Source organism: Phoenix dactylifera, chromosome 18, assembly GCF_051530095.1.
Source record: "Phoenix dactylifera cultivar Ajwa chromosome 18, Ajwa_hap1_PhDact_Kaust_v1.1, whole genome shotgun sequence".
Lineage (NCBI taxonomy): Eukaryota > Viridiplantae > Streptophyta > Magnoliopsida > Arecales > Arecaceae > Phoenix > Phoenix dactylifera.
The window spans coordinates 15,750,882-15,760,852 of NC_143207.1; the positions used below are offsets into that span (position 1 = coordinate 15,750,882).

Consider the following 9,971-nt stretch of genomic DNA (forward strand, 5'->3'; position numbering starts at 1 on the left):
TGGACGATTGTTGCGGAGTTCTCGCAGGAGATCCTATGATGCTCCCTGCATTTAGGAGGAGTGGAGTCTGTGTGGAAAGGAAATCTTATGTCAATAGGAGAACTACCGCATGGTGGATTCGGTGGGCATGGACAAGAAAACCAGCATGGATGGCTGATGTAAATCGTGAACATTTTTTCTTACTTGGGTGTCAGATTTAAAAAGACAAGGCGAGCATCGTGGAAATTTCGGCTCTTCTTTCGAAGAATTCTTCATGTTTGATAAGGAAAGATCAACGGAAACCCTACAGGTTTCTGGTCAACAGAAGACTTGGAAAATAACAAAATCTTTCACGGCAATTGAGAAGATTTTTCCTTTTGAGAAGAGGTGATTTGTTGGTTTAGGCGTACTCCTTTTGACTGGAGTGCTCTGTTAAGATTTTTCGTTCTAACTGCTATCTAACTGAAGATTTGTATTTTTGTTGGCATTGTTGCAGTCCATTTAATCTAAGATATAGCCTGATTCTAATGGAAAAATTCTCGTTTCTATGCGAGAGCATTATTGGCTTTTCCCTTTCTGCTTACAAATAGAGGCTTTGAGGGTTTGAGTCTTAGAGTAGTGGTATCTCTCAAAAGTCCGCCCCAAATATGGGTAAAAATTCCTTTAAGGTGAAAATCCCTCATAGTCTAATTAAAAATAAAAGCTCTTATCTTGGATATAGTTTATTTTTTTTTATTAATTTTTTTTTAAGAAGTAAGATGGTGAAATCCCATCCAAAATCAAAATAGGCTCTAACTGGTTTTTAAAAAATATTAAATATAAATAATTAAATATTATAATAATCTACAATACATCTATTATCCTATTCAGTTCACATATCAATAGAAATTGTCAACCGGCAAGGCAGAGGAGTGTCTGCTTCCACATCCACTTTCCCCTTTCCCCTTTCCCCTTGCCATGAATCTCCTTCCTCTGAGCGTAATCCTTCAATTCTTCGTCCGACTCTGGAACGACTATGGGCAGCCCATTCTAGATGCTGCTGATGTTGCAGGGAAGGTGATAGCTCTCGCGGAAGCTATAATCCCGCACATCAGAGATCTCAGTGGAGAAAATGTGAAAGCTCTAACCGACGCCATGGATAAATTGAAAGCTACGAGAGCTGGCATCCTGGAAGATATCAACATCGCCGAGAGAGAAAGGAGCAAGCGCACTCCGGAAGTCGACGACTGGCTCAAGAGGGTGGAAGCGGAAGCAGGTGAAGCGGCCAAAATGGAAGAAGCCTGCCGGAAGAGGAAGAGGGTGTTGGGAGTCCCCCTCAACTGGCTCTACAGCTACAAAGACGGCGAGAGAGCTACGAAGAAGGCTAAGGTGGTGGAGGAGCTGCAAACTGAAGCACGTTCTATCGTCGTCGCGAGGAGGTTGCCGCCGGCGTCGGTCCAGGAGATGCCTCCAATTCCCGGGTTGGTAGCAATTGAGTCAACTGTGAACAAAGTCCTGCTCCACCTCGATGATGATAGCGTGGGAATCATCGCGATTAGGGGCATGGGAGGGGTCGGAAAAACCACTCTCCTGAGCCGCGTCAACAACAGTTTCCTCCTCGGCAGCGACAGGAGCTCGGCGTTCGGCCATGTGATATGGACGGTGGCTTCCAAGGAGTGTACTCTGGAGAAGCTTCAGAAGGGAATAGCCCAGAAATTGGGACTGAATCTGGAGGCCCACGGACAGCCAGCGAACACGGTCCTCTTCGAGTACCTCAAGAGCAAGAACTTCCTGCTGCTGCTGGATGACCTGTGGAGAGGCTTCGAGCTGGAGGATGTGGGGATCCCGCGTCCCGGCACCGGAGGGAATCAATATAAGCGCAAAGTCATACTCACCACCAGATTGCAGGACGTGTGCAGCAAAATGAGCGCCGACGTCCAGATTGAGATGAACTGCTTGGGGCAGCCAGAGGCGCTGGATCTGTTCAAATTTCATGTCGGTGATCAGACCCTCGGCTCTCACCCTGACATACCTGATCTTGCAGGAGAGGTTGCGAAGGAGTGCAGAGGCTTGCCGCTTGCCCTCAAGACCATAGGAAGGGCCATGCGCGACCGGAGGGAACCAGTATACTGGAGGCACGTAATCGAGTTGCTGAAGGACTCTAAGCATGCTGAGATCCAGGAAATGGAGATCCTACTAGAGGAGGGTGAAGAAAGAGATTTGTTTCGCGTGTTAAAGCTCAGCTATGATAGCTTGCGCGATGACCGGACGAGGCAATGCTTCTTGTCCTGTTGCTTGTGGCCCGAAGACTATTTAATTAGGAAAGATGAACTTATAGACTGCTGGATGGGTCTAGGCTTAATTGATGTATCATATGGGAACTTGTGCTGGGGTCTCGAACACATTAGAATCCTGGAAGGAGTTTGCTTGCTGGAGCCTGGTGAATATGAAGGGACGGTGAGAATGCATGATGTTATTCGAGACTTAGCACTATGGATCGCTTCCGACTGCGGGCAGAAAAAGAATAAATTTGTTGGTTCAAGCTGGTGTTGGTCTGAAGAAAGCAATAGATGTGAAACAGAAATGGGTTGAAGCAGAAGCAACAGAAAGAATATCGCTAATGAATAATTATATAGCAGAATTGCCCCAATACCTTCCTGATCGCCCGAGTCTCAAAGTCTTGATGCTCCAGAGGAATTGGTCTCTCAAATGGATCCCACCTAACCTTTTCCAATGCATGCCTGCTCTAACTTACCTAGATCTATCCAATACCGAGTTGGAGGATTTACCGAAAGAGATTGGCAGACTAGTTCAGTTGCAGTATCTTAATTTATCCTCTACATATATCGAAGCATTGCCGAAGGAGCTGGCATGTCTTAAAGAGATGAAGTACTTGCTACTGAGCTTTGTACGTTCTTCTCCCTTGAGAATACCTCGTGGTGCGATATCAAATCTTTCTAAACTGCGGCTGCTTGATCTCTATGGAACCGAGTATGAAGTCTGGCAAGTTGAAGGTGGCAGAGGTCATGGTAATGAAGAGAATACAGCAAGTTTGGAAGAGCTGGAAGAACTGAACTCAAAGGTGATGTCGTCGACAACTCTTCAAATTACGGTAAATGCAGTGCCGGCCCTCAAAATGCTCTCCAGGTTTGACAACGTAGTTACCCGGCAACTCCACATAACGAGGATGAGCAGCTCGGCATCCATCCAGTTGACACCATCCATCGTCAAAGCCCAACTTGGAAGCCTCAAAATATTGAAGAGCCTGCAGAGCCTGACAATCGAAAACAATGAGTCCTTGGTGGAGCTGGAGGTGGATGGCGAGGATCGGGATCATGACATGGATTGGCGACTTCCAGATCTTGCCTATCTCGAACTCCTGAACCTCAAAAAATTAAAGGTGGTAAATTGGACGAGCGTATCGATCTCAAATTTCCTTCCGCAGCTGCAGTCTGTGACGATTTTAGAGTGCCTTGAGTTAGAGAATGCTAATTGGGTTCTGCTGCTCCCACGACTTGAGAATTTAAACATAGAAATCTGCTGGAAAATGCAGCGAGTGATCGATGATTCAGTAGGTAACCATGTTGGCTATAACTTGGCACCTGCCTTTCGTTGTCTTAGGGAAATGAAACTTTCTCAATTAGGGAGCTTGACTAGCATATGTAACGACGCAATCAGTTTCCCTTCTCTGGAAATAATTGAAATTCATTATTGTCACAAGCTGAAGCAGCTGCCTGTCAAGATCATGGGGAGCACCTTACGGGAGATACGCGGTGCTAAAGAATGGTGGCAAAACTTACAGTGGCAGGATGAGAACGTGAAAGCCTCCCTTCTCCCCTATTTCAGGAAATGGCCAAGTAACTAGGGTGAGAAAGGGGGTTTGCTCAGAATGCCTTCACGAAGATACGGAGCATTGAAGGACGGTTGGTTTGAGGGTAGATGGCTATTACCGAGTCTTCCTACCTTCTGCCAAGCATGCTGCCGCCTGTGCCCAAATATCCTTGTTCCGCCAGAGGGGAAGGAGGTAGACTGCTGGTCCACCTAATAATTTCTCGAGGAGACGATCACTCCTTCTCCCTAATGATTTATTATATCTGGTTCAGGTTGACGCCAGGGATCGAGCACAAGTTTGGGGTGGACTAGTACAGGGCCAAGGTCTCTCTCTCTCTCTCTCTCTCTCTCTCTCTCTCTCTCTACAGCTGAACGGTATACAGTGAATGCTCATATATCGTCCATTCATAATGCAATTACTGCAATTCTCTGAATAGTAGGAGTATGCTTCATATTATCCATTTCAAATGCCTTACAGATCAACGATATATTAGAGGTGTCACAAGCGGCATCCACAATACCGGATTTGATCGATGCCAACATCCGAAATAATTGCGCTGCGCGTTCGGGCAGTCATTCACGCAATCTTCGTTGAGTGAAGCGTGCATTAGCTGATCAGAGTGATATTTGAGCTACTTTTAGCATCAAAGTAAGCATGCCACCCCTTGTTCATGATTGCAGGGTTATTCCTCTGGTACTTTAATTTTCGCAGATTATCGTAAGATGTTATACTGATTTTGCTTATGCCTATGCTTGGTTCTAGATCTTCAGATAATTTTTGTTAGATTTAATTCAAGTAACAATAGAAGAATTTGGATCCAAAGATGATATTCGGTAAATGTTTCTTTGCTTTCTTCTCCTTTAAACTCCGAATGAATTACAAAATTGCAGAATATGACTTAATAATAGGGTTAAAAATTCATGCATGAATCCCTCAAACCTTCCCTTTGTATTTCCATATATGTTGAATTTTGCAGGGATGATACCTTCATGGTCCCCGCAGCGGCGGCTTATGTAACAACTCAAAACCTCATCCAAAATGGCTAGCTGGAAGGTATTATTTGGGTTCCTTGATCCTGTACAAGTACCCAAGATCTACCCAGCAAATAACCGATGTGGGACTAAACACATGCCCGCACGGGTCCTCACATACTCCCTTCGTTCAAGCCTTGACGTTCTCGTCAGGCTAAGGATTCAAGTCTATTCAAATCTAATCACAAACACCACGATTGGCCCGTGGTCAGCCCCAATGGATCCGTGCTGCAGTGTCCCCTAGTCCACATAGGTTATGGGCCGGGTCCGCTCTGATACCATTTGCAACAATCCAGAACTTCATCTAAAATGGCTAGCCGGAAGATATTATTTGGGTTTTTTGATCCTGTACAAGTACCCAAGTTCTACCCAGTAAATAACCGATGTGGGACTAAACACATGCCCGCACTTCCTCACAGCTTATGCCATGGTCTTTGCTGCTCACCATGAACAGCCTATCAAGAATGCAGCGTTGGAGGCAATGTATGACCTTTCCACAAGATCACAGCTCTTACCGATGGCAAATGAAGATGGTAGGTTCATGCACTTTGCACTTCATTTTAATATCATGACTATCAATCACAGTCATGGGATGAACTGGAGATGCAATTTTTTAGCACTAGAAAGTTTAGATTTTATACATGTGCTTTACAATGATGCACTAAGTGAATCAAGATTATGAAACGACGCATTGTTTAATGCTTGCAGGGGAGTCGGCTATATTTGACGAGCAGTTCACCAGCAAAGGAGCTGTTGGCTTGGTTAGGTGTGGCAAACCGGTCTGACTCGATGTTTTAAAACTGGGTTATTTGTCCTCCTGTCCATATTGTTATCTTTCTCATGTTTTAAATAAAGCAGTAGTCTCATCTTTCATAGACGCAGAAGAGCAGAACTTGGATGTTTGTATGTATTGCAGATCGTTTAGTTACTCTTAATTTCTAAAGCGGCATCTACTCTATTGCTTCATTTGATGCTATGGTTAATTTTATTTGTCGATTATTTATTACTTTCTATCAGATCTTAAACTCAGCAAACAACATTTTTTTTTTGAGTGTTACAATAAACAACAATATTAAGCACTAACATAAATGAGTTTTGTTGCGAAATTAACTATTAGATTAGTGCACTATAATTGTCAATAAGAATAGATGAGTAATACGTAAAATAAGTGTTTGATATGGAAATCATGCAAAAATAATATAAATATGAAAATAAAGTTGCTGGCCTGGGATCAATGTGTGTATTCGCTGTCCTAAAAATTCATCGTTTCAATGACTGGTGAACCCCTTATGATCATAAATATCTCTTACACTTTGGAGGAATCTGGTCTAAACTCCAAGATTGCTGTCAAGTAATTAAAATCCCAGCTCTTTAATGGCCTCTGTGGCTCCTCCACTCCTGTCAGACTACAATTGCAGTATGCCCAGACAGAATGTGTGTATGTATGTGTAATGTATGTTGGGTTGGGCCAGCAAGAGGATTGGGACTAAGGAGACAGAATGAAATTAAAAAAAGTATAGTCTGACATGAATGGAACACCAATCAATAAGTGAGTAGGAGCTTTTCAACAAGTATTGCTCATACTCCTAGATCTTCACGGCAGCACCTCCACCATTATAGTGTATGCTGGGAGCAACTCCAAAATTTCCAAGTGATATCCAATCCCTTTGCCTCTTGAAAGCGAGAAAGAGAGCAGCAAGCAGAGGCATCCATAGTGCATTTTGAGGCACTAACGTTTAATTGCTTTGGCTCGCCCTTTTCTTTTTTCATTTTTTTCATTTTAATGCGCGCGCGCATATATATATATATATATATATATATATATATATATATATATATATATATATATATGTATATAACTCAATTCAGAAAAGAATTAAACAGCGAGTTTTATTTCTGTTATAACTTGTTGCAGTAGCTGATCTACAGTAATCTAGTTCCATTCAAATCGAAATTATTTAGATCAGACTTAGGTTACAACTGCAATTGCAGTTGCTGTTTAGATTTTTTGGTGCTTGTACAGGAGAGAAACAAAGAGCTCGTTTGTTGTGCTATAGAGGATGTGCTGGCCTATTTGTTGTTGAGAATTCTTTGATTGCACTCAAACGAATGGCAGTAGCATATTATTCTTAGAAGAGAATCACAGTCTTCTCTCAATTTTCTGTTAATGTTTTCTTCATGTCATATTATCCGTAAAAATATGTTGCAGATTTGAGCAAGAGGTGATTGGTTGTTTCAAATTTATAAAGAAAAATGCAATCTGGTATCTGCAAGTAATTGCCGAACCCTGGGTCGTCAATTATGATTGACTGATCAGTGTAGTCGATTTGCTCCACGATAAACGGGCGCCCATGCCCATAAAAGTGGACGATTATTGTGGAGTTCTCGCAGGAGATCCTATGATGCTCCCTGCATTTAGGAGGAGCGGAGTCTGTGTAGAAAGGAAATCTTATTTCGATAGGAGAAATACCGCATGGTGGATTCGGTGGGCATGGACAAGAAAGACTGGGGAAACCGAAGAAGATGAAGAATGGGACGATAAGGCAGGAAAAGAAAGACCCATAAGAAATTAACGCTAGCCTTGCACCGCACAGCACCGGCAACCCCCAGCCCAGTTTAAGCTCTATACCCACAATGACTAGAAGCAAAAACAGTTTATATTCCAATATTCTCCTCGCAAGACCAGTTGTTGACTTGGACTGGTAAGACCCGAAAACAGCCCTCTCATACCATGTTGAAATCATTACTTATCTTAAAGCTTAAGTTGATAGGATGAGGTAGATTTATTTATATATTTTATATTTTCTTACAAACAATTCCGGATAAAAATATGCTGGGAGGGGGATGGGGTCGCGCCAACTGAGGATTCACCTTTTTTCGCACGATCCACCTTTGGATCACCCACCGCATAGAAATCAAAGCATCCGAACTCTGTAAACCATCAGCCTGCATGCCTTTCAAAGCACTCGGTGGATTTGCACGAAGGAAGGTGAACCCTTCTTTCTCGCAAAAGATATGGCCCGACCTGCTGGAAGGGTAGGACGCTTCCATAAAGTCGGAGAAAAGCAGCATGGAAGACTGATGTAAATCGTGAACATTTTTTCTTACTTGGGTGTCGGATTTAAAAAGAAAAGGCGAGCATCCTGGAAATTTCGGCTCTGTTTTTGAAGAAGTGGGGGGGGGATGGACCGTCCTGCTCAGGACAAAGAGTCATCCCACTCCGGCTGGACATACTTCAGCACCGATCAGGCTAGACCTCGATCCTACTAGAAGCCAGTCCAATCACGGACTTTGCCGAAGGCTCAGCCGACCTCAGTCGGATCTCTCCGCTACTACGACCTGCGGCAACCCCTTTCTGATGCTTAAAATGACGTTCCAGACCCGAGCTCAGAGCGCCCTGCTGCGTCGACTGCGAGCCAAGGAGCTTTTTCGACCGCAGGACTATACGACGACGCGCCCCGACCAAGCTCGGGGCGTCCTTATATTCGCCAACACGCCCCGGCCAAGTTCGGGGCGCCTTTATATTCGCCGACACACCCCGAATTGAGCTCGGGGTGCCTTTATATTCGCCGACATGCCCCGACCCGAGCTCGTGGCGCTCTTATACTCGACAATGCGCCCCGGCCGAGCTCGGGGTGCCCTTGATATTCGACGACGCGCCCCGGCCAAGTTCGGGGCGCCCTATACAACAACATGCCCCAACCCTCGAGTTCGGAGTATCCTATAGAGCAGACCTTAGAATCGGAGAGGCTAAGCCAACCTCACTAAACATATGTCGCGGCTTCCGAGCGAGCCTGACCTCAACGCCCACTAGGCTAACCTCGCCGAGTATATGATGCGACCTCTCATCGAGCTCGACCTCGCCTACGACCGCATCCACGTGCGCACCCACGCCCGCATACGTGGTCGTACATTACAACTTCATGGCGCAATACTTTGCTTGCTGGCCAACGACAACCAAGGACGACGCCATGCTGCCCCAGCCATATCCTGCCACATCTACCAATGCTTTACTGATCACAAGAATGGCCTATGCCGTGCACCTCAAGCAAGCTCTAGTTGCGCACCATCTAGCTAAAAGCCATCTCCTTCCATGATGAGGACGGGCCATACCTCCGCCACCTGAGCAGCTCTACGGAGACTATAAATAGCCTCATCAGGTAACGCCAAAAGGACCTTTTGGACCAAAGATCTTCTTAGCTAATACGTCTAAACATACGCTCGCACATGTCCTCACACTCGAAGAATCTCAACAACTCAAACTTGGTTATGGCTAGTAAAATTTTGATCCAATATGCGCTCTAGTTGACCCAATATAGGTTGGAACTTGGAACGCTAGATCCCAAATTTATGGCTAACGGATAAGAACATCTGTTTGAGCAGTGCTAAATACAACCTCACAATCATGATTACTTGAAGTCTAAAATATAGACATGTTCAAGTTAATTTATGGTAGGATAAATCAAAACTATCATGTATTATGGTGGAGCAAGAAACTTTTGCAACATCTATTTCCCATAACATGGTTTCTTTGTAGCTAGCACGCGGTAATCTTCAAAAAGAGAAAAAAATAGTACAAGTTTTTTTTTTTTTTTTGGCCCCTTCTTTTGGGTGGTTATTATTGCTTGGTACAATTTTTTGTGGCCCTTTCCTTGGATACTCCTGAAAAATCTCTATTCAAAATAGAATCATCTATTTTATTTCTAAATTTACATCATGGGCTAAGCTTACATGATTTATTTGATCCCGCGCTCACTTCAAGTTGTAGAAAGATAAACTATTTCCATTATAATATTGTAACAACTAGAACAAATAGTCATTTCGTTATACGAGGATATATAGTGACAGATTTTTTTTTTTTGGTTTATGTTTTTTGAGGTTCTTGAGTGTAGCATCTTATAAGTATCTATAGTGTATATATATATATATATATAAACCCTTATAATATCAATGTTCATATGTGACATCTCTTTGCCCACAGAGCTCGATTCAACAACATTTGTCACTAGGATATGACCTCTTGTATAATGAATCCTAACAAGCTTGTTTCAACTTCATGTTTTGGCGTCTCTTGATACCCAAGACAAACAAAACTCTGTTCCAAGTTATACAAGCTCAAAAGAGAAAGTTGCAAAAGTTATCATTTAGAA

The 9,971-nt window shown here is 43.6% G+C and overlaps 1 pseudogene across 1 annotated transcript; it reads left to right on the forward strand.

Annotated features, from left to right (window-relative positions):
- Positions 1 to 864: 864 nt before the first annotated feature.
- On the forward strand, positions 865 to 5,787 carry LOC113462704 (disease resistance protein RPS5-like; annotated as a pseudogene). Its single transcript, XR_016398984.1, has 5 exons — positions 865 to 3,982; positions 4,062 to 4,113; positions 4,268 to 4,843; positions 5,241 to 5,354; positions 5,530 to 5,787. The product of XR_016398984.1 is annotated as a disease resistance protein RPS5-like (transcript).
- Positions 5,788 to 9,971: the final 4,184 nt, after the last annotated feature.